Below are 25,953 nucleotides of genomic sequence, written 5' to 3'. Positions count from 1 at the left end.
GAAAAGATGAAGAAAAAAATATATATATATAGCAACAAAGATTAGAAAGGTCAAGAGAACACCACCAGAAACTCCAACTCTACAAGCATCATAATGGCAATAAATTCATATCTTTCAGTACTCACTCTAAACGTCAATGGACTTAATGCTTCAATCAAAAGACATAGGATAAATAGAATGCATTAAAAAAAGATCCATCTATATACTGTCTACAGGAGACCCACTTTAGACCTAAAGATACCTTCAGATTGAAAATAAGGGGATGGAGAACCATGTGTCATGCTAATGGTCAACAAAAGAAAGCAGGAGTAGCCATACTTATATCAATCGACACTTTAAAATAAAGACTGTATCAAAAGATGCAGAAGGGCATTATATCATAATCAAGGGGTCTATCCACCAAGAAGACCTAACAATTGTAAATATTTATGTGCCAAATGTGGGAGGACCCAAATATATAAATCAATTAATCACAAACATAAAGAAATTCATCAATAGTAATACCATAATAGTAGGAGACTTCAACACCCCACTCACAGCAATGGACAGATCATCTAATCAAAAAATCAACAAGGAAACAATGACTTTGAATGACACACTGGACCAGATGGATTTAACAGATATATTCAGAACATTTCATCCTAAAGCAGCAGAATATACATTCTTCTCCAGTGCACATGGAACGTTCTCCAGGATAGACCATATACTGGGACACAAATCATCCCTAAGTAAGTACAAAAAGATTGAGATCATACCATGCATATTTTCAGACCACAATGCTATGAAACTTGAAATCAACCACAAGAAAAAATTTGGAAACGTAACAAATACTTGGAGACTAAATACCATCTTACTAAAGAATAAATGAGCTAACCAAGAAGTTAAAGAGAAAATTAAAAAGTTTATGGAAGTCAATGAAAATGATAACACCACAAACGAAAACCTCTGAGACACAGCAAAGGTGGTCATAAGAGGAAAATATATAGCAATACAGGCCTTACTAAAGAAGAAAGAAAGACCTCAGATACACAACCTAACTTTATACATTAAGGAGCTGGAAAAAGAACAGCAAATAAAACCCCAAACCAGCAGAAGACAGGAAATAATAAAGATGAGAGAAGAAATTAATGCTATCGAAACCAAAAAAAACAGTAGAACTGATCAATGAAACCAGAAGTTGGTTCTTTGAAAGAATTAACAAAATTGATAGACCACTAGCCAGTTTGAACAAAAAGAAAAAGGAAAGGACCCAAATAAATAAAATCAAGAATGAAAGAGGAGAGATAACAACCAACACAGCAGAAATAAAAACAATAATAAGAAAATATTATGAGCAATTATATGCCAATAAAATGGGTAATCTGGAAGAAATGGACAAATTCCTAGAAACATATACACTACCAAAACTGAAACAGGAAGAAATAGAAAATTTGAACATACACATAACCAGTAAGGAAACCGAACTAGTAATAAAAAGTCTGCCAAAAAAAAAGAGTCCAGGGCCAGATGGCTTTCCAGGAGAATTCTACCAAACATTTAAGGAAGAGTTAACACCTATTCTCTTGAAGCTTTTCCAAAAAATAGAAATGGAAGGAAAAGTTTCAAACTTTCTATGAAGCCAGCATCCCCTTGATTACAAAACTAGACAGAGACCCCACTAAAATGGAGAACTATAGATCATTTTCCCTGATGAACATGGATGCAAAAATCCTCAACAAGATATTAGCCAACTGGATCCAACAATACATTAAAAAAATTATTCACTACGACCAAGTGGAATTTATACCAGGGATGCAGGGCTGGTTCAATATCCACAAAACAATTAACGTGATTCATCACATCAATAAAAGAAAGGACAAGAACCATATGATCTCTCAATAGATGCAGAGAAAGCATTTGACAAAATACAGCATCTTTTCTTGATAAAACCCTCAAGAAAGTAGGGATAGAAGGAGCATACCTCGAGATCATAAAAGCCATATATGAACAACCCAACGCTAATATCATCCTCAATGGGGATAAACTGAGAGATTTCCCCCTAAGGTCAGGAACAAGACAGGGATGTCCACTCTTGCCACTGTTATTCCACACAGTATTGGAAGTCTTAGCCTCTGCAATCAGACAACACAAAGAAATAAAAGGCATCCAAATCAGCCAGGAGGAGGTCAAACTTTCCCTCTTCGCAGGTGACATGATACTCTATATGGAAAACCCAAAAGATCCCACCAAAAAACTGCTAGAACTGATTCAAGTATTCAGCAAAGTTGCAGGATATAAAATCAATGCACAGAAATCAGTTGCATTCCTATACACCAATAATGAAGTGACAGAAAGAGAAATCAAGGAATCAATCCCATTTACATATGCACCAAAACCCATAAAATACCTAGGAATAAATCTAACCAAAGAGGTGAAAAATCTGTATGCTGAAAAATATAGAAAGCTTATGAAAGAAATTGAAGAAGACACAAAAAAATGGAAAAAGATTCCATGCTTCTGGATAGGAGGAACAAATATTGTGAAAATGTCGATGCTACCCAAAGTAATCTACATATTCAATGCAATCCTTATCAAAATAACACCAGCATTCTTTACTGAGCTAGAACAAATAATCCTAAATTTTATATGGAACAGAAAAGACCTCGAATAGGCAAAGTGATCTTGAAAAAGAAAACCAAAGCAGGAGACATCACAATCCCAGACTTCAGGCTATACTACAAAGCTGTAATCATCAAGACAGTATGGCACTGGCACAAGAACACTCGGATCAATGGAACAGAATAGGGAACCCAGAAATTTACCCACAAACGTATGGCCAACTAATCTTGGAAAGAATATCCAATGCAGGAAAGAATATCCAATGGAATAAAGACAGTCTCTTCAGCAAGTGGTGCTGGGAAAACTGGACCACGACATGCAGAAGAATGAACCTGGACCACTTTCTTTCACCATACACAAAAATAAACTCAAAATGGATGAAAGACCTAAATGTAAGACAGGAGGCCGGCAAAATCCTTGAGGAAAAAGCAGGCAGAAACCTCTTTGATCTTGGCCACAGCAACTTCTTACTCAACACGTCTCCAGAGGCAAGGGAAACAAAAGCAAAAATGAACTACTGGGACCTCATCAAAATAAAAAGCTTCTGGACAGCGAAGGAAACAATCAGCAAAACTAAAAGGCAACCTACAGAATGGAAGAAGATATTTGTAAATGACATATCAGATAAAGGGTTAGTATTGAAAATCTATAAAGAACTTATCAAACTCAACACCCAAAAACCAAGTAATTCAGTGAAGAATTGGGCAAAAGACATGAATAGACACTACTCCAAAGAAGACATCCAGATGGCCAACCGACACATGAAAAAATGCTCCACATCACTCATAACAGGGAAATACAAATCAAAACCACAATGAGATACCACCTAACACCTGTCAAAATGGCTAACATTAACAACTCAGGCAATAACACATGTTGGTGAGGATGAGGAGAAAGAGGATCTCTTTTGTACTGAGGTGGGAATGCAAGCTGGTGCAGCCACTCTGGAAAACGGTATGGAGGTTCCTCAAAAAAACTAAAAATAGAACTAGCCTATAACCCAGCAATTGCACCACTAGGCATTTATCCATGGGATACAGGTGTGCTGTTTCAAAGGTACACATGCACCCCCATGTTTATAGCAGCACTATAACCAATAGCCAAAGTATGGGAAGAGCCCAAACGTCCATTGATTGATGAATGGATAAAGAAGATGTGGTATATATATACAATGGAGTATTACTCGGCAATCAAAAAGAATGAAATCTTGCCATTTGCAACTATGTGGATGGAACTGGACGGTATTATGCTAAGTGAAATTAGAGAAATACAAAAATCACATGACTTCACTAATTTGAGGGCTTTAAAAGTCCAAGCATATGAACATAAGGGAAGGGAAACAAAAATAATATAAAAACAGGGAGGGGGACAAAACAGAAGAGACTCATAAATATGGGGAACAAACTGAAGGTTGCTGGAGGAGTTGTGGGAGGGAGGATGGGCTAAATGGGTAAGGGGCACTAAGGAATCTACTCTTGAAATCATTTTTTCACTATATGTTAATTAATTTGGATGTAAATTTTAACAAATATAAAATAAAATTAAAATATACCCTCAAAAAATTAATAAAATAAAAATATTTTTTTTGCCATCAAAAAAAAAGAAAAATCTTGCTATGTTAGTGAAACATGTTTTAGTGGAAAGCATACATCATGAACAAAGTGTAGCACTAGAATTCCATAGTAAAGGGTGCCCCACACTTTCTATCTAATTAAAGAGAGCATTTGTTGGGATGAGCACTGGGTGTTATATGTAAGTGATGAGTCACTGGGTTCTACTCCTGAAGCCAATACTACACTGTATGTTAACTAATTTGAATTTAAGTAAATACATTTTTAAAAAGAATTAATGATTCCAATTTAGTGTATTTCAATCTATTTTCTGTTTACAATGGATTGGTCTAAATTATAATGTTAAATTCTAGTTCAACTACCAATTTAGTATTTAATTTATTGGACTTCTTACTATCTGCATATTTCACCCACAGTGGGAATATATTGCCCTACAACTTTTCAATGAATTTCAATGGTAGTATTTCAATGAAGGGAGTACTCAAGTCATTAATAAAGTCAGGATTTTGGCAGACAATAAATTAATTTGAATGATTTCTGGCTCAGAGAAAGAGAGAAAAACAAGTTCCTGATCTCAATCAGACTGTTTCATATCTCTTTAGGTAATGCCGAGAATATCATCCCCATACTTTTTTTTTTTAATTTCACACACTCAGAGGAAAATATGGTTGTTATTTACACATAGGACATTCAACTTATAAGGCTTAATAAGTATTTATTATTAGATATATAATAAATTTAAAACAGACTACTGTTTCAGCAAGTGTAATAGGGAACCAATACTAGCTCAGACTACTAAACTTGTGTGTGTGTGGTCTCATTTTCTTAGTCTTTTGTATAAATAATCTTGGAACAGATAGTTGTCTTAAGGAAATAATAGGGAAGAGAAAAACAATAATTTTATTAGCACTTTCTCCTTTGAAGTGTATTTCAGAGTTTAACAATCTTTTTTAAATAAGTGATATTTAGGGGGGCCTAGGTGGCTCAGTCGGTTAAGTGTCCAACTTCAGCTCAGGTCATGATCTTGTGGTAGCTCATGGGTTCGAGCCCCACGTCGGGCTCTCTGCTGACAGCTTGGAGCCTGGATCCTGCTTTGGATTTTGTGTTCCCCTCTCTCTCTGCCCCTCCCCCACTCACACTCTGTCTCTCTCTCTCTCTCTCTCTCTCTCTCTCTCAAAAATAAACATTAAAAAATTTTAAAAAATAAGTAATATAAGTATATAAGTAATATACTTATATACTTATATAAGTATATAAGTATATAAGTAATATAATTTTAAGTTAAATAATAGTGCAATATTTTTAAACAAAGATTCCAAATTTTAATTCAGAGGGCTTTAATTTCTAAAATAATTTTACTATTTTGCTACATATTTATTCATTTCAAAGTTTATCTCTTTTGCAAAATTACATATACAGGCAATTTAAGATGCAGCATATAACAAAAGTGTATAAATTTTGTTAAATGTATTATCTGAAACTCAATCTCAACCCAGAAGAAATATATGTTAAAAGAATATTCAATTCCTGTAAATCAAGAGTAATTCATACTTTCTATCTCAATTTTTGTTTAATTGAAGCAAAGTTTACATAACACAAAATAACCATTAACCATTTTAAAGTGTACAATTCAGTGGCATTAATACCTTTACAATGTTGTGCAACTCTCATTTCTATCTAGTTCCAAGTCATTTTCATCACTCCAAAAGCAAATTCCACATCCATTAGTTACTTCCCATTATTCTGTCTTCTTCTAGTTCCTGGTAGTCTGCTTTCCATCTTCATGGATTTACTTACTCGGGATGTTTTATATAGGCATAGTCATGAAATATGTGGCTTGTTGTGTCTTTCACTTTGTACAGTTTTTGATGTTTATAGATGTTACAGCATATATCAAATCTTTATTCTTTTTTGTGGTTGAATAGTATCTCTTTTCTGGGCATACCACAATTTACCATTCATCCATTGGCGGAAATTTGTGTTGTTTCCACCTATCATCTATTATGAATAGTGCTGTTGTAAACGTGTATATATTTATTTGAATATCAGTTTTCAATCTTGGGGGTATATATTTATTTGAATATTTGTTCACAATTCTTTTATACTCAAAATCCAAAGCTTCAGTCTACATTATTCATCAACAGGGCCTTATATTTGAATGAAGAGAGTGTAAAATGAGTGTAGGACCTTCTAAAATGGGTGTAGGACCATGCCAAAGCCCTGGCCATGGCTGACACATTGTTTTACTATCCATACCTTGTTTATAATTACAACCTTATTTCCAACCCAGTATTTATGAATTTCAATTTTTCTAGACTAACAGCTGCCTGACTTTACAATGTGTTTTATTTTTTGTTTGTTTGCTTGTTTTTAGCTTTTATTTAAATTCACATAAGGTAACATACACTGTAATATTACTTTCAGGTAGACAGTATAATGTTCAACACTTCCTCAGTGCTTATCACAACAATGGCAGTCCTTAATCCCCATCACCCATTTAACCCATGCCCCCACCTACCTGCCCTCTGGTAACCCTCAATTTGTTCTCTATACTTAAGAGTGTGTTCTTAAGTATAGAGGTTTGCCTCTCCTCTTTTTTTGTCCCTTTACTCATTTGTTTTGTTTCTTAAACTCCACATATGAGTGAAATCATATGGTATTTGCCTTTCTCTGACTTATTTCACTTAGCATAATGCTCTCTAGTTCCAACCATGTTGTGTCAAATGGCAAGATTTCATCCTTTTTTATGGCTGAATAATATTCTATTATATAGATACAGATATAGATATAGATGAAATATAGGTGATAGATATAGATAGATGATATAGATATAGATATATATTCTACTTCTTATCCATTAATCAGTTGATAGACACTTGGGCTGTTTCCATAATTTGGCAAATATAGATAATGCTGCTATAAACATCAGGGTTCATGTACCCCTTTGAATTAATATTTGGATTATTTGGGTGCAATTTCTGCCTTCTAGTGTTCTATTTTTAACTTTTTGAGGAAACCCTGTACTGTGTTCTACAGTGGCTGCACTGTGGTAGGATTCCCTCCCTAAGGAGAGAGAAAAAAAAAAGGGAGAGAAAACTTGAAGGTAACCTGGCTATGCACCTATGTGACAACATCCCTCATGACTGCATGTTTTGTGTATTACCATATATGGGAGACTAAGAAATAGAAAATATATACAAAACTATGTCACGTGACATTTGGAATGCCGGCAGGAATAAAGTTGCTTCCTGGAAATTAAAAAAGCCTCAGTGTCAAAACTCTCTGTGTGAGAATCCTGCTACACTGCTTGGGGGCTCACGTCTGGGATTCGGAGACAGTGCGTTTCCACCTCCTTTGCCACTGGGGTATGAGCTTTGGAGCACCAGGAGAAGCAACCTCACCTGGTGCCAGAGGACCACTTGATCCATAGGAAATTAGCCTACCCTGGCACACAGGGGCAAAGGCCCTGTGTGCTAATGGAACCCATGAAGCCCAGGAAACAGCTTAAGGAGCGCCACCCCTCAGACTGGTAAGAACCTGGGTTCGTTTTGGTAGATCTGCCCCTAAGAGGCAGAAGGGGAGTCTTATCACCTCCCAGAATTGTCCTAGTAATTCCACAAGGGACGAGGAATGAAACTGCAACTCGAAGGTGCTGAATGTAGGGTGTTGAGCGGAAGTTGTTGAGTGAATGTGTGTAAATGAGATGGACAACAGGAAGTTTCTGACCTGACCAAGGGCCAAAGCGAGTGTTGAGTTCTGATCTGTGGTTCTGTGGTGACGTCATATGGCTTAAGGTAGCGTCAGACTTCCTCGGGAGTCTGATCTGGGTCAGGGATTGAAACTGAACCCACCAATGCTAAGAGGCACCTGAAATATCTCCAAGAGGAGAGTGGCTGGAAATGGACAAAGCGAGTGTGTGTTTTCTCCAAACTAGTCCCCCTCCTTCCTTTGTTTTCCCTCCTCATGTGCATAAAAGTAGTCTGTTAGGGGTAGGAAATGGGTGGAAAGCAGAGTAAACCTACTCCCCTAGAATGTATGTTGAGAAATCTCAAAAAAATATATATTCAGGAAATTATGGTGTGAAATTAACTCCTGAAAAGTTCCGAACATCCTGTGAAATTGATTGGTCATCATTTGGGGTGGACTGGCCCTCCGAGGATTCACTTGATAAGGAACTAGTTGGCCAAGTGTTCAGGGTCATTGCAGAGGACCCAGGCTAACCTGACCAATTTCCTTATATTGACTGTTGGGAAGAGCTGGTCCTATCCCAGCCTCTTTGGCTAAAAGTCTGCATTGAAGAGAGCTGTAAAGTTATGATGGCTCCCATCATGGCTTCCTCCAAATACTGGCCATAAATGAAAAAGCCCACAGTCAGGAGAACCTGAAGAAACCCCACCACCATATGTCCCATTTGTACCCCTCACTGCCATGCCGCCAGCAGTCCTAAATGCAGAAACTTCATCGGAGTCTGCCCCCAGCCCCAAGGCCTCACCATCCCTAGCACTTCCCCGAATGTGACTGACTCCCCTTGGCCACCAGTCTTAATGCTGCATATGCCTCCTGAACAGAGACTAGAGAATCAGGCCAGCAGAAGCAGCCCCTCCCTGCAGCCACACAGGAGAGCCATACAAATGCCACTGAGGGAAACCAAGGGATCCATCTATTATGATCAGGAAGGCTAGATCCAAGGAGGCCAACGTGTTTTTATGTACCAACCATTTACCACTATGGATCTCCTAAATTGGAAGCACCATACCCCCTCCTATACAGAGAAACCCCAGGCTATGATTGACCTAATGCAGTCCATAATTCAAACCCACAAACCTACCTGGATGGAATGCTGCCAACTTCTTCTGTCCCTCTTCAATACAGAGGAGCATTACTCAGGCAGGCTTAAAATGGTTAGAGGAAAATGCTTTGGCTGGGACACTAGACCCCCAGGCCTATGCTCAGGCTCACTTCCCTGGGAAGGACCCCAAATGGGACCCAAATGATTCAAGTATAGGTGGAGGGTTTGCAAGGACTAAACAATATCAAAAAGCCCTTATGAATGGCATAAAGAAGGGGGGTGGAGAAGCACATAAATATGAGTAGAACATCAGAAGTGCTCCAGGGATCCAAGGCAAGCTTGAGCCAATTTTATGAGATTGTGTGAGGCATTTCATCTCTATACTCCCTTTGATCCAGAAGCACCCACCAACCAGTGGATGATTAATGCAGCTTTCTTAGGTCAGGCCCAGGGAGACATTCAGCACAAGCTGCAAAAACTTGAAGGTTTCACTGGCATGAATACCAGTCAGTTGCTAGAAGTAGCAACCCAGGTGTTAGTTCACTGTGACCAGATGGCACGGATGGAAGAACGCTGAAAGATACAAAAACAGGCAGACTTGTTAGCTGCCACCTTGGTGGAGCAGTTGAAACACCCCCAGAAGAGTGCCCTGCAGGGAAAGGGCCAAGGCCAGAAAGTGGAGTGGCAGGGAGGAGGGTCTTGCCCTAGACCAAAAATAGAATGGAATCAGTGTGCTTTCTGCCATCAGGAGGACCACTGGAAAAGTGAATGCCCCAGCCGGTACAGTTGTACCAGCCGGTACAGCTGGTACAGACCAGACAGTTCTCAGCAAGGCCCCAAGCAGAAAAAAAAAAAAAGAGGTCCAGGGCTGGTACCAACTGTCTCCATAGTCTATTGGGGTCCCCAAAAACGATTATGTGGAGCTAGAAGCCATGGAGGACTATGAGGAGGACTAGGAGAGACCAGGCTCTATTTCCTTATGCCCCCAGGATCCTATGGTCCAAATTAATGTGGGGGGCTGACCCATTGACTTTATGGTAGATACTGGAGCAAAACACTCAGCAGTGACTCGACCCGTGGGTTCCCTCTCACGGAGACAAGCCACCTCTGGCAGTCAGTCACGCCATCCCTTTCTGTTGCCTCGGCAATGCAATTTAGGTAGCCATGAAGTCATCCATGAATTTCTGTACCTCCTGGACTGCCCCGTGGCTCTACTGGGTCATGACCTATTGGGAAAGCTGCAGGCCCAGATGACTTTCAACTCTTGGGGACAGGCTGCTCTGACCCTACGAAAACCAGATACAAAGATTATGACACTCATGATTCCCCAAGGGAAGGAGTGGCGTCTCTAGTTTCAAGAAAAAAACAACGGGTGCCTGAGCTTCCCTTTAAGGTCCCAGGGGTGTGGACTGAAGACAACACACCAGGACTGGCTGGAAACATACCCCCTGTGGTTGTGGAATTAAAGCCCGGGGCAGAGCGCACCCACCAGAGAAAATACTTCATCCCTCGCAGGGCACAGGTCGGGATCCAAAAACACCTGGAGAGACTTTTAAAGTATGGGATCCTCCAGCCATGTCAGTTGCCTTGGAAGACGCTTCTCTTGTCTGTCCAAAAACCAGGCACAGATGACTACCGGCTGGTTCAGGACCTGTGAGCAGTAAACCAGGTAACTGTCACCATACACCCAGGTCCCAAACCTCTATACACTTTTGGGGCTCATTCTAGCTGAAGCCACCTTCTTCATCTGTTTGGACCTTAATGATGCCTTTTTCTGCATCTATCTGGCTCCCCAGAGCCCATTGATCTTTGCTTTCCAATGGGAGGATACTGAAAATGGTGACAAGGGCCAATTGACTTGGACCAGGTTAACTTGGATCCTGGGTTCAAAAACTTCCCAACCATTTTTGGCACTGCATTAGCCTCTGACTTAAAAGCCTTCCCAGTGGGTCAATATGGCTGTGTCCTGCTTCAGTAAGTCAATGACTTGCTGCTAGCTGGAAGGTTCCAAGAGGGTTGCATGGAAGGGACTCAACAGCTCCTTACCCTCTCCTATGGAAAACTGGTTGCAGGATCTTGAAGAAAAAGGCCCAAATCTGTCAGGAAAAGGTTAAATATCTTGGCTTCCACCTGTCTCAGGGGAAGTGCCAACTAGGTCCAGAGAGGAAGCAGGCTGTTTGCTCAATCCTGGCCCTGACAACCTGACACCAGGTTTGAGAGTTTCTTGAGGCTGCAGGTTTCTGTAGGATCTGGATACCTAAATTTTCAGCCCTGGCAAAACCCCTCTATGAGGCTAATAGGGGAGAGAGGGAACCCCTGATGTGGGAACCAGTATAGCAAAAGGCCTTCGAGAAAATAAAGTAAGCCCTTACTAATATTTCTGGTTTAGGGATCCCAGACCTGACCAAGCCTTTCTTTCTGTATGTCCATGAGTGCACTGGTATTGCAGTGGGAGTCCTAACTCAGATGTTAGGATCATGGCATTGCCCGGTGGCATATCTCTCCAAGCAACTTGACTCTGTGGCCCAAGGCTGACCTCCCTGCCTATGGTCACTGGCAGCCACAGCTCTCTTAGTGTCCAAGGCTGACAAGTTAACTATGGGACAGAAATTGACATTTCAAGTGCCACATTCAGTATTGACATTAATGGAATACAAGGGGCAATACTGACTAACCAAAGCCAGGATGGTCAGATTATCAGGGAATGCTATGTGAGAACCAGTGCATTCATCTAGAAGTAGTGTGGACCCTGAACTCTGCAACCCTATTGCCTGTTGGGCCAGGCCAACCAGACCATGACTGTATTGAAGTCATGGATGAGGTGTTCTCCAGCCGACCAGACTTGAGGGATGAGCCCCTCAAAGACCCCTACACTGAATATTTCACTGATGGTAGCAGTTTTGCAAAGAGGGGAGAGCATCTTGCAGGTTATTCCGTGGTGACCCTGAGCTCTGTCATTGAAGCAGAGCCCCTGCCGAAGGGGACTTCAGCACAAAAGGCAGAATTAATAGCTCTAACCTGAGCCCTCCAACTGGAGGCAGGGATACGTGTTATTATATACACAGCCTCTAAATATGCCTTCACCACCCTCCATGTACATGGGGCCTTATACAAAGAGAAGTGTCTAATAAACTCAGGAGGAAAGGACATAAAATACGGTAAGGAAATCCTTGAACTCTTAGATGCTCTGTGGTCTCCTAAATGTGTGGAAGTCATGCATTGTCAGGGACATCAAAGGGGAGACACCAAAGCTGCATGCACACTGCTTAACAAAGGCAGATGGAGAGGCAGACCCTGGCTCCAGCCTTTGTTAAGCAGTTCCATCAGGAAACTCACATTGGCCTGACAGCCCTTGAGACAATGTTAAGCTGATATTTCTACATCCCTCAAATCTCCAGCATGGTCTGGGTGGTATGTGAGCAATGTGAAATGTGTGCCCGGAATAACCCACGTCAGGGACCCAAGGCCACTCCTGGGGTGCAGAGTGTCAGGGGAGCCCCATTTGAAAATGTGATGGTGGACTTCACTGAGCTCCCCCGGGCCAGAAGCTGTAAATATCTGTTGGTCTTTGTATGTACTTTCTCAGGGTGGATGGAAGCTTTCCCTCCTCAAACAGAAAAGGCACAAGAAGTGGCTCAACTTCTTCTAAAGGAAATTATCCCATGATTTGGGATTCCTATGGGTTCAGATAATGGGCCAGCATTCATGGCTGTGGTGGTGCAGTTGGTGGCAAAAGGGCTAAAGATCACCTGGAAGTTGTATACTACATACTGACCCCAGAGCCCCAGAAAGGTGGAACAAATGAACTGAAGCTACAATTAAGTAAACTGTGCCCAGAAACACACCTGCACTGGGACCAGGTGTTGCCTATAGTCTTGTTAAGAATCAGGTGTAGCCCCAATAAGCAAACAGGGCTTTCCCTTACGAAATCCTTTATGGGCGCCCTCCTCCAATTATTAAGGGGATAAGGGAGGATTTAAATGAGATAGGCAATCAACCCTAAGGCAGCAGATGCAGGGCTCTGGGCTCTACTCTAACCACCCTACACTGATGGGTTAAAGAGCAATTGCCTGTGAGTCTGACCACAGATGTTCACTCCTTTGAGCCAGGAGATGCTGTGTGGGTAAAGGAGTGGAATGTCCAACCACTCAGACCCCTTTGGAGGGGCCCATTCATTGTCATTCTGTCCACCCCTACTGCAGTAAAAGCAGCTGAGGTGGGTCCCTGGATTCACCAGAGCAGAGTGAAGCTGGCAACCTGGGACTGGGAGTGCATTCCTAATCCATCCACTCTCTGTCAGCTGACCATTTGAAAGAAGTAATCTGCAATGCCAGAGACTCTGGCAGGAGACTGCAGCCCTGCTTTAGTCACTCTGGAAGCTGACTAATCTACGCATGGCAGAAACTTGAGGAATTGCCAGTTCGGTGAAATAAATAGACTGTCCTTATTTTCTATATCTGCCTTCTTACTGTGATGCACTGTCACCCCTTGTCTATCACTGTTATTGCAATTTTTGCCCTACTTCTTGCCATTGGATTAGTGGAGGTTGCCCCAGCAAGCTGGAAATGTGGTGAGAGGTTTCTGTTACCACTCACTTTCCTCTTGTGGGTAGAATGTTTTGTTGGTATTGATTGCTTTTAATCTGGACCCCGTTTGTAAACATAGATCTTTCATCATGTGACCCATGTATTCACATAACCAGGTCAGGGCAAGGAGTCACCTGGACCTTACTATACCATACCCATTTCTCATGCCAGAGAAAGACCCTGGGGACATGCATACTCCATCTTCCAATGGGGGGGGGGTCAATACACTTGGTCCCCAAATGAAGGTTGGTTAGAAGTCCAATCCTACTGGGCGAGGGGGGGGGGGGGCTTGATCAGCCAGACATAAATCACTAACCCCAAGTGTCCAGTGTCAATACTGCTTGATGTATGGGGAAGTTATAGGTATAGGCCCAGAGACATCTGTCATAAGAAAAAAGTAGGCACTTGTTATGGAGGGCCAAAGGACTCTTGAGGACCATGTGCAGGTTTAGATTGGGAGAAAAAATACCGACTCAATGGCAAACACGTATGAGGAAAATGGTTTATGTGCCTATACACTTGAGTTTTTATGTCCCAGTTGGAGCTGTGTTTTATGGGCTACTTGGAAAAAAAAAAGGCACAACAGCACTCCTTCAGAAGAGGGCAACCCTACAGGTTGTCAGTCAAAAGCCAGTAACCCTGTTAATTTCACTAACATTAACCCAGAAGACTACAAATGGCAATGGAGCACCCGAATTAGCATCCGAATCTATAGGCAAGGCAGAGACCCAGGGACTGCGCTGTATTTCAAGAGGATCACTACCACCCATCCAACCACATCTCATCAACTCTTCCACTCCTTCTATGAAGAAATAAGAAGTAGTCCCCCTCCCATTTCAGTCACAGCAAGGAACTTGTTTCTAGCCCTGGCAGAGACTATAGCCCAGACCCTAAAGGTCTTGCTATGTATGTGGGGGAACCAATGTGGGGGATCAATGGCCATGGGAGGCCAGGGAATTAGCCTTATAATTCCTTATAATTAGCCCACAAGCCTTATAATGGAACAAAATACCCCAGTTCTACTACCAGGGTTTGGCTCCTCAAAACCTCAATCATTGGGATGAACTGTCTTGCCCAATGGGGAAACAAAACTTCACCATCCATGTTGGAAAGTTAATGTGCCTAGGCCAAAGGTTTTATAATTCAACCGCCTGGGAAACCCAATGGTGGGAGTCCCTGGGTCACCTTGAGCCAGACTCTTACCCCTTGTTTTACTTGTCTCATCTCCAAGAGGCCTAAGACAACCATTTGCATTGATGCAGCCATCGAATGGCAGGCCCCAGGTGGACTATACTGGATATGTGGAGAACAACCTATACAGTACTTCCTTCAGGCTTGTCAGGGTCATGTGTGCTGGGGACTATCTGTCCATCTTTCTTCCTACTCCCACTTGCAAGGGGAGAACATCTGGTAGTTCAGATATATGGAGATAGAGAGGATCAAAGAAAGCAGTGTGCCTTGCAAATTGGCAAGTGGAAAAATGATGAGTGGCCTCCTGAACGTATAATCCAATATTATGGCCCTGCCACCTGGGCAGAGGATGGGTCCTGGGGCTACCACACTCCCATTAACATGCTAAACTGCATAATTAGACTGCAAGCAGGTGTAGCAATTATAGCCAATGAAACTGCCAGAACTCTTACTAGCCAAGCAGCAAACCAAAATGCACAATACCATCTATCAAAATCGCTTGGCCTTAGATTACCTGCTTGCCTCTAAGGGAGGTGTTTGTGGAAAATTTAACCTGAGCAACTGCTGCCTACAGATAGATGATGAGAGAAAAGTCATAGAGGAAATCACCAAATGAGAAAGGTTGCTCATGTCCCAGTCCAGACCTGGAAATGTTGGACCTTGGGGAGTTATTTGGAGGATGGTTTTCAACTCTCAGGGGATTCAAAACCCTCATGGGGATTATCCTCCTAATTTTGGGAGGGTGCTTGATCTTACCCTGCTTATCTCCCTTGATTGTGCAGTCTGTCTCCAGTCTCATAGAGGCTATCGTTGAGAGAAAGACAGCCATTCAAGTAATGATGTTATGGAAATATAAACCTCTAAACCAAGATGATTCTCTTTGACCCAAAGTAGAGGGGTCCGAGCATCAAAGGGGGGAATGTGGTAGGGTCCTGTCCCTTGAGGAGAGAGAAAAAAAAAGGGAGAAAACTTCAAGGTAACCTGGCTATGTGCAACATCCCTCATGACCTTGTAAACTGAGACTATTTAATCAGACTGCATGTTTATGTGTATTACCATATATGGGAGACAAAGAAATAGAAAACGTGTAAAAAAGTATGTCACGTGACATTTAGTACTCAGTTCTTTGGGTACGAACCCAACTGAGCGGTGCCGGCATGAATAAAATTGCTTCCTGGAAATTAAAAAGCTTCAGTGTCATGACTCTCTGTGTGAGAATCCTGCTACAACACCAGTTTGCATTCCCACCAACAGTGCAAGAAAGAGGTTTCCTCTTTCTCCACATCTTTGCCAACACCTGTTGTTTCTTGTGTTGTTGAATTTAGCCATTGTGACAGGTGTCAGGTGATATTTCATTGTAGTTAAATTTGCATTTCCCTGATGATGAGTGATTTTGGGCATCTTTTCATGTGTCTGTTGGCCATCTGGATGTCTTTGGAGAAATGTCTATTCATGTCTTTTGCCCATTTTAATTAGATTATTTGTTTTGAGGTGTTGAGTTTTATGGTTTTTTTTAAATATATTTGGGATACTAACCCTTTATCAGGTAAGTCATTTGCAAATATCTTCTCCTATTCGGTGTGTTGCCTTTTAGTTTTGTTTCCTTTGCAAATCTTTTTATTTTGGTGTAGTCCCAATAGTTTATTTTTGCTCTTGTTTCCCTTGCCTCAGGAGACACATCTAGAAAAATGTTGCTATGGCCAAAGTCAGAGGCATTCCTGCCTATAATTTTTTCTAGGATTTTTATGGTTTCAGGTCTCACATTTAGGTCTTTAACCCATTTTGAATGTATTATTGTGTATGGTGTAAGAAAGTGATCTAGTTTTATTCTTTTGAGTATAACTGACCAGTTTTCCCCAACACATTTTATAGAGGAGACTGTATTTTTTCATTGCATATTTTTTCCTCTGTGGTCAAAGATTAATTGAATTATAAGAGTGGGATTATTTCTGGGCTTTCTATTCTGTTCCATTGATTTGTGTATCTGTTTTGTGCCAGTACCATACTATTTTGATTATTACAGCTTTGTGGTACAACTCGACATCTGGAAAAGTGATACCTCCAGTTATGTTTTTCCTTTTCAAGATTGCTTTGGCTATTCAGGTTCTTTTGCATATATCCATACAAATTTTAGGATTGTTTGTTGCAGTTCTATAAAAAATGCTGTTGGTATCTCAATTGGGATTATATTAAGTGCATAGATTGCTTTGGATAGTATAATGATTTTAACAATATTTGTTCTCCCAATCCATGAGCATGGAATGTCTCCATTTCTTTTGTGTTGACTTCAATTTCTTTTATCAGTGTTTTATTGTTCTCATAATACAAGTTTTTGACCTCTTTTGTTAGGTTTATTCCTAGGTATCTTATTATTTTAGGTGCAATTGAAAATGGGATGACTTTTTAAATTTATCTTTCTGCTGTTTCATTATTAATATGGAGAAATGTAACACATGTGAGGCTTGAGAAGATGGTTTATTAGGGGGATTCTAAGCTCACCTTGTCCCATATTTTTTACTTGATATCACTGTCACACAAGTGAATAGACAAGGGAGCAATTTGAAGACTGGAAAAACAAACTCCACAACTAAAGGTGGAAAAAAAGCCATATCATAGAGATTAAGAAGGGCAGAAGTGGTAGAAGATTAAGAAGGACACAGAGGAGCTGTCTACAAGAGCTGTGGTTGTGAACAGCACAAACTACCAGGGAGCCTACACAGGGAAAATGAATAACCATATTGTGTGACCTTGAAAACCAGAGGGGCTGAATTCTGTGAGTTTCTATAACCATTAGAAACTGGAGCCTTGAGTTTTAAATGTCAGCTGACTCAGCACTGGATGAACAGGTAGGATGAGTGATAGACTGTCCCCATCATAACGAGACAACAGCCCTAGGAGAGGCTACATAGAGGTGACAGCTTGCAACAGCATGGAGATATGTTTATCTTGATTTTGGTGTGTGTTGGTAGATTTCTCTGGGAATAAAGGAGTTAGCAGGTACTATTTCCCATCCCTACCCCCCAGCATAAACACTGAGCCATCTGCAGGAGGTGACACTGCACAGGCACTGCACAGGCAGTGTGCCCTACCCACCAGTTCTCCTGAGAACTCATCCACTCCAAGACTGCTGGCCTTGGCCCTGGGTTCAGTACAAATTTTGTTAATGTTGTGTATTCCCTGCTCATTTGCTGAATGCACAGATATCCTATGCCCCAGCCACCATGCTCTGTGCTGGTTGCCATGCACACAGATGCCATGTGCCATGGCCAGATTCCAGGTGCACAGATGGTGCACGAGGCCATCACAAACACAGATTTCATACCCCTGGCCACCACCACTGCCATGCAGCATGCTCCTGCTGCCACTGTGCTTCCTGGAATTCTGCCTAGGACTAGTGACTCAGTGCAAATTTTGATAATGCTGCACAGGCCCTGCCCAGCTGCCATACACAGAGACAACACATGCACTCAGTTCCCAGCACCACCACCACACACTGCACACCCATGACCAGCCAGCTGGAAGGGAACCAGCCCAGGCCTTACAGCTGAGTGAAAATTTTGCTAACATTGCTGCCTTGCCCCTGAGCTTTTCTATGATCACACCCCATCAGAGCCTGGGTCTCACAAACATCCCAGAGAGAAAACACAGCCCACAAAATGCAAACAGTCTTTGTAGACATCTGGGCTGAAATGGAAAGTGACTCAAACACAGGACACAAGCAACACACATAAGAGAGTCCCTAATGTGTCAAGTTCTGGTGAACAGGGTAGAGTGCACTGCTGGGCAGTATAGAACCTATCTTCATAGAGTCACTGCCTTCAAAATCAGAAGATGTAGCTGACTTTCCTAACACAGAGAAATACACAGAGAGGTAGACAAAATGAGGAGCCAGAGAAATATGTCATAAGTGAAAGAACAGCAAAATCACAGCAGGAGATCTAGTGAAAAATAAATAATATGCCTGATACAGAATTTAAAGTAATGATTATATGAAGAGTGCAATAAATGAGATTAAACATTTTGTTGCAATGAATAGCAGGCTGCAAGAAGCAGAGGAAAAATTAGTGACCGAGAAGACAAAGTAATGGAAAGCAATAAAGCTGAACAAAAGAGAGAAAGAAGAGTTATGCAATATGAGAATAGGGAAGTCTATGACTCCATCAAATGTAATCACATTTGTATTATAGGAGTCCCAGAAGAAGAAGAAAGAGAAAGGGGGGCAGAAATGTCATTTAAGAAGTAATAGCTGAGGGGTGCCTGGGTGGCACAGTCGGTTAAGCGTCCGACTTCAGCCAGGTCACGATCTCGCGGTCCGTGAGTTCAAGCCCCGCGTCGGGCTCTGGGCTGATGGCTCGGAGCCTGGAGCCTGTTTCTGATTCTGTGTCTCCCTCTCTCTCTGCCCCTCCCCCGTTCATGCTCTGTCTCTCTCTGTCCCAAAAATAAATAAAAAACTTTGAAAAAAAATTTAAAAAAAAAAGAAGTAATAGCTGAAAACTTCCCTAATCTCAAGAAGGAAACAGATATCCAGACCCTGGAGGTGCACGGAACGTCCATCAAAATCCACAAAAGCAGATCCATACCAATACATATTGTAGTTAAATTTACAAAATACAGAGAAAAATAAAAAAAAACTTTAACAAGAAAAAAGAATTCCTTATAAGAGACAACTCATAAGGTTAGCTGGAGGTTTCTCAATAGAACCTTGGCAAGCCAGAAGGGAGTAGCATATTATATTCAAATGGCCAAGTGAGAAAAGTCTGGAGCCAACAATACTCTATTCAGAAAGGCTATCATTAAAAATAGAAGGAGAGATAGAGTTTCCCAGACAAACAAAACTAAAAGAGTTTATGAAAACTAAACCAGTTCTGCAAAAAATATAAAAGGGGACTCTGAGTGGAAAGGAGTGAGCAAAAGTGACAAAGACAAGAAGGGATCAGAGAAAAAAAATTTCAGAAACGATGAAACAAGCAAGAAACTGGCAATGGATACATATCTATTAATAATTACTTTGAATGTAAATGGACTAAACACTCCAATCAAGAGACATAGCATGTCAGAATGGATAAAGAAACAAGATTTATCTATAGGTTGCCTATAAGAGACTCATTTTAGACCCAAAGACACCAGCAGATTGAAAGTGAAGAGATGAAGAAACATTTATTATACAAATGTATGTCAAAGGAAGCTGGTTTAGCAATACTTACATATGATAAACGAGATTTAAAACTAAGACAATAACAATAGACAAAGAAGAGCAATATATAATCTAAATGGAACAATCCAAAAAGATCTAACAGTTGTAAATATTTAGGTACCCAACATGAAAGAACCCAAATATATAAACAGTTAATAACAAACATAAAGGAACTAATTGATAATAATACAGTAATAGTAGGGGAATTTAACACTCCACTTACACTAGTCAACAGATCACCTAAACAGAAAATAAACAAGGAAATAAAGGCTTTGAATGGCACACTGGACGAGATAGGTTTAATAGATATATTCAGAAAATTCCATCCTAAAGCAGAAGAAAAGAATAGACATTCTTTTCAAGTGCACATTGAATATTCTCCAGAATAGATCATATAATATATACTACATCATAAATCAGGCCTTAATAATTACAAAAAGATTGAAGTTATAAAATACACCTTTTCTGACCACAATGCAATGAGTCAACCAGAAGAAAAAATCTGGAAAGACCACAAATACATAGACGTTAAACAGCAGGTTAGTAAACAATGAATGTGTTAACAGAAAATGAAAGAAGAAATTTAAAAAATACTTAGAAATAAATGAAAATGGAAGCACAGTGGTCCAAAACCATTGGGATGCAGCAAAAGTGGTCCTAAGAGGAAAGTCTACAGCAATTGAGACCTATATCAAGAAGCAAAAACAAAACAAAACAAAAACTCAAATAAAACAACAAAACTTTGCACCTAAAGGAACCACAAAAAAAAAGAACAATAGATGAAACCTAAAGTCACCAGAAGGAAGGAAATAATAAAGATTAGAGCAGAAAGAAATTGTATAGAAACTAAAAAAACAAAACAAAACAAAAAACACAATAGAACAGATAAATGAAACCAGGAGCTGGTTTTTGAAAATATCAACAAAACTGATAAACCTCTAACCAGACTCATTGATAAAGAGAGAGAGAGAGAACTCAAATGAAGAAAATCCCAGGTGAAAGAGGAGAAATAACAACCAACTCCACATAAATACAAATAATTGTAAAATGATATTATGAAAATCTATATGCCAAAAATTGGACAACCTAGAAGAAATGGATAAAATTTAGAAACATATAAATTTCCAAAATTGAAGCAGGAAGAAATAGAAAATTTTAATAGACCAATTTCCAGCAAGAAGATTGAATCAGTAATCAAAAACTCCCAACAAACAAAAGTTAAGGAGCAGTTTGCTTCACAGATGAAATCTACCATACATTTAAAGAATAATTCATAGCTATTTTTCTCAAAAAATTGCCAAAAAAGAAGGGGAAGGAAAATTTTCAAATTAATTCTTTGAGGCCAGCATTATACCAAAACAGATAAAAATGCCACACACACTCTCTCTCCCCGGTATCTCACTGCTGTGTCAGTGCAGTTAGGCATCAGCAAATTAATGAGAGGAGAGAGGAGGCCCCTGCTCTTGGGCACCCGCAGGAACTTACTCCAGCTCCAGACACACCGTAAACACTTTCATCTAATGGAAGATAAGCTGTGAAATCGGATTTCTGAACCACAAGACACTTGTGTAAAAACTGCATTCCATGCCAGGCCTGAAATGTTCCAAAGCTCAGTTCGCTATCAGCATCCCAGGTGGTGCAATTAATAAAGAGCTAGCGTGGGGCCACTGGCACAAACAAGGCAGGTCCTTAGAACCTGAACTTCCTATTTGTTCCATTCCTTGGGTAGATAATGCCTGTTAATTACTCTGGAGGTTTTGTTAGAACATTCTATCTGGTCTCGCTGGATCAAGCTCTCCTCTCCAGATCGCCCTATATGGGGAACTGAAAATAATCCTCGTTTCAATGATTCCACCTACACCTGCCTAAATAACCCAGAAAACCGCCAGAGGATTAGCAGAACAGAGTCTCCGGAGCCAAGGGCAGACGAGGCCAATGGAAGAGGGTAGGAAGGACGGCGAGGCGGTGTGCGCTCCATGGACTGGTGGAAGGGAGCTGGGGCGGAGGGGCGGCTCACCCGCCAAGCAGAGCCCCCGAGTCTGGCTGGCAAAAGCGGAGGGGCCTGACTGACTGTGTTCCGACAGCAAGCGCGACTTAGCGTCTGGGAGGTCATAAGTTAACAGCTCTGCTTGGAAAGCGGGAAGGCTGGAGGACAAAGGGAGGGAGAGCTGCTGAGCCCCCGGACGACAGAGCTCAGTTTGGTGGGGAACAAAGGCGCTCGCCAGCGCCATCTCCCCCACCCATCCCCCAGCCAAAATCCCAAAGGGAACCAGTTCCTACCAGGGAACTTGCTCGCTCGGCGCAAACACCCAACTCTGTGCTTCTGCGGAGACAAACCTCCGGCAGCAGATCTGACTCCCTCCCGCTGCCACAGGGCCCCTCCTGAAGTGGATCACCTAAGGAGAAGTGAGCTAAGCCTGCCCCTCCTGCCCCCATGAACCTTGCCTACCCACCCCAGCCAATATGCCAGATCCCCAGCATCACAAGCCTGGAAGTTTGCAAGTAGCCCAGAGGGGCCACGCCACCCCACAGTGAATCCCGACCCTAGGAGAGGGGAAGAGAAGGCACACACCAGTGTGACTGTGGCTCCAGCGGTGGGCTGGGGGCAGATATCAGGTCTGACTGCGGCCCCGCCCACCGACTCCAGTTATACACCACAGCACAGGGGAAGTGCCCTGCAGGTCCTCACCATGCCAGGGACTATCCAAAATGACCAAGCGGAAGAATTCCCCTCAGAAGAATCTCCAGGAAATAACAAGAGCTAATGAACTGATCAAAAAGGATTTAAATAATATAACAGAAAGCGAATTTAGAATAATAGTCATAAAATTAATCGCTGGGCTTGAAAACAGTATAGAGGACAGCAGAGAATCTCTTGCTACAGAGATCAAGGGACTAAGGAACAGTCACGAGGAGCTGAAAAGCGCTTTAAACAAAATGCAAAACAAAATGGAAACGACGACAGCTCGGATTGAAGAGGCAGAGGAGAGAATAGGTGAACTAGAAGATAAAGTTATGGAAAAAGAGGAAGCTGAGAGAAAGAGAGATAAAAAAATCCAGGAGTATAAGGGGAAAATTAGAGAACTAAGTGACACACTAAAAAGAAATAATATACGCATAATTGGTATCTCAGAGGAGGAAGAGAGAGGGAAAGGTGCTGAAGGGGTACTTGAAGAAATTATAGCTGAGAACTTCTCTGAACTGGGGAAGGAAAAAGGCATTGAAATCCAAGAGGCACAGAGAACTCCCTTCACACGTAACTTGAATCAATCTTCTGCATGACATATCATAGTGAAACTGGCAAAATACAAGGATAAAGAGAAAATTCTGAAAGCAGCAAGGGTTAAACGTGCCCTCACATATAAAGGGAGACCTATAAGACTCGTGACTGATCTCTCTTTTGAAACTTGGCAGGCCAGAAAGAATTGGCACGATATTTTCAGTGTGCTAAACAGGAAAAATATGCAGCCGAGAATCCTTTATCCAGCAAGTCTGTCATTTAGAATAGAAGGAGAGATAAAAGTCTTCCCAAACAAAAACTGAAGGAATTTGTCACCACTAAACCAGCCCTACAAGAGATCCTAAGGGGGACCCTGTGAGACAAAGTACCAGAGACATCACTACAAGCATAAAACATACAGACATCACAATGACTCTAAACCCGTATCTTTCTATAATAACACTGAATGTAAATGGATTAAATGCGCCAACCAAAAGACATAGGGTATCAGAATGGATAAAAAAAACAAGATCCATCTATTTGCTGTCTACAAGAGACTCATTTTAGGCCTGAGGACACCTTTAGATTGAGAGTGAGGGGGTGGAGAACTATCTATCATGCTACTGGAAGCCAAAAGAAAGCTGTAGTAGCCATACTTCTATCAGACAAACTAGACTTTAAATTAAAGGCTGTAACAAGAGATGAAGAAGGGCATTATGTAATAATTACAGGGTCTATCCATCAGGAAGAGCTAACAATTATAAATGTCTATGCGCCGAATACTGGAGCCCCCAAATATATAAAACAATTACTCATAAACATAAGCAACCTTATTGATAAGAATGTGGTAATTGCAGGGGACTTTAACACCCCACTTACAGAAATGGATAGATCATCTAGACACACGGCCAATAAAGAAACAAGGGCCCTGAATGATACATTGGATCAGATGGACTTGACAGATATGTTTAGAACTCTGCATCCCAAAGCAACAGAATATACTTTCTTCTCGAGTGCACATGGAACTTTCTCCAAGATAGATCGTATACTGGGTCACAAAACAGCCCTTCATAAGTTTACAAGAATTGAAATTATACCATGCATACTTTCAGACCACAATGCTATGAAGCTTGAAATCAACCACAGGAAAAAGTCTGGAAAACCTCCAAAAGCATGGAGGTTAAAGAACACCCTACTAAGGAATGAGTGGGTCAACCAGGCAATTAGAGAAGAAATTAAAAAATATATGGAAACAAACGAAAATGAAAATACAACAATCCAAACGCTTTGGGATGCAGCGAAGGCAGTCCTGAGAGGAAAATACATTGCAATCCAGGCCTATCTCAAGAAACAAGAAAAATCCCAAATACAAAATCTAACAGCACACCTAAAGGAACTAGAAGCAGAACAGCAAAGGCAGCCTAAACCCAGCAGAAGAAGAGAAATAATAAAGATCAGAGCAGAAATAAACAATATAGAATCTAAAAAAAACTGTAGAGCAGATCAACGAAACCAAGAGTTGGTTTTTTGAAAAAATAAATAAAATTGACAAACCTCTAGCCAGGCTTCTCAAAAAGAAAAGGGAGATGACCCAAATAGATAAAATCATAAATAAAAATGGAATTATTACAACCAATCCCTCAGAGATACAAACAATTATCAGGGAATACTATGAAAAATTATATGCCAACAAATTGGACAACCTGGAAGAAATGGACAAATTCCTAAACACCCACACGCTTCCAAAACTCAATCAGGAGGAAATAGAAAGCTTGAACAGACCCATAACCAGCGAAAAAATTGAATCGGTTATCAACAATCTCCCAACAAATAAGAGTCCAGGACCACATGGCTTGCCAGGGGAGTTCTACCAGACGTTTAAAGCAGAGATAATACCTATCCTTCTCAAGCTATTCCAAGAAATAGAAGGGAAAGGAAAACTTCCAGACTCATTCTATGAAGCCAGTATTACTTTGATTCCTAAACCAGACAGAGACCCAGTAAAAAAAGAGAACTGCAGGCCAATATCCCTGATGAATATGGATGCAAAAATTCTCAGTAAGATACTAGCAAATCGAATTCAAAGGCATATAAAAAGAATTATTCACCATGACCAAGTGGGATTCATTCCTGGGATGCAGGGCTAGTTCAACATTTGCAAATCAATCAACGTGATACATCACATTAACAAAAAAAAAGAGAAGAACCATATGATCCTGTCAATCGATGCAGAAAAGGCCTTTGACAAAATCCAGCACCCTTTCTTAATAAAAACCCTTGAGAAAGTCGGGATAGAAGGAATATACTTAAAGATCATAAAAGCCATTTATGAAAAGCCCACAGCTAACATCATCCTCAATGGGGAAAAACTGAGAGCTTTTTCCCTGAGATCAGGAACACGACAGGGATGCCCACTCTCACCGCTGTTGTTTAACATAGTGCTGGAAGTTCTAGCATCAGCAATCAGACAACAAAAGGAAATCAAAGGCATCAAAATTGGCAAAGATGAAGTCAAGCTTTCGCTTTTTGCAGATGACATGATATTATACATGGAAAATCCGATAGACTCCACCAAAAGTCTGCTAGAACTGATACATGAATTCAGCAAAGTTGCAGGATACAAAATCAATGTACAGAAATCAGTTGCATTCTTATATACTAACAATGAAGCAACAGAAAGACAAATAAAGAAACTGATCCCATTCACAATTGCACCAAGAAGCATAAAATACCTAGGAATAAATCTAACCAAAGATGTAAAGGATCTGTATGCTGAAAACTATAGAAAGCTTATGAAGGAAATT

Source organism: Felis catus, chromosome D4 (assembly GCF_018350175.1).
Source record: "Felis catus isolate Fca126 chromosome D4, F.catus_Fca126_mat1.0, whole genome shotgun sequence".
Taxonomy (NCBI): domain Eukaryota; kingdom Metazoa; phylum Chordata; class Mammalia; order Carnivora; family Felidae; genus Felis; species Felis catus.
The sequence above is the reverse complement of the archived record's forward strand: the minus strand, read 5'-3'. Positions refer to the sequence as shown.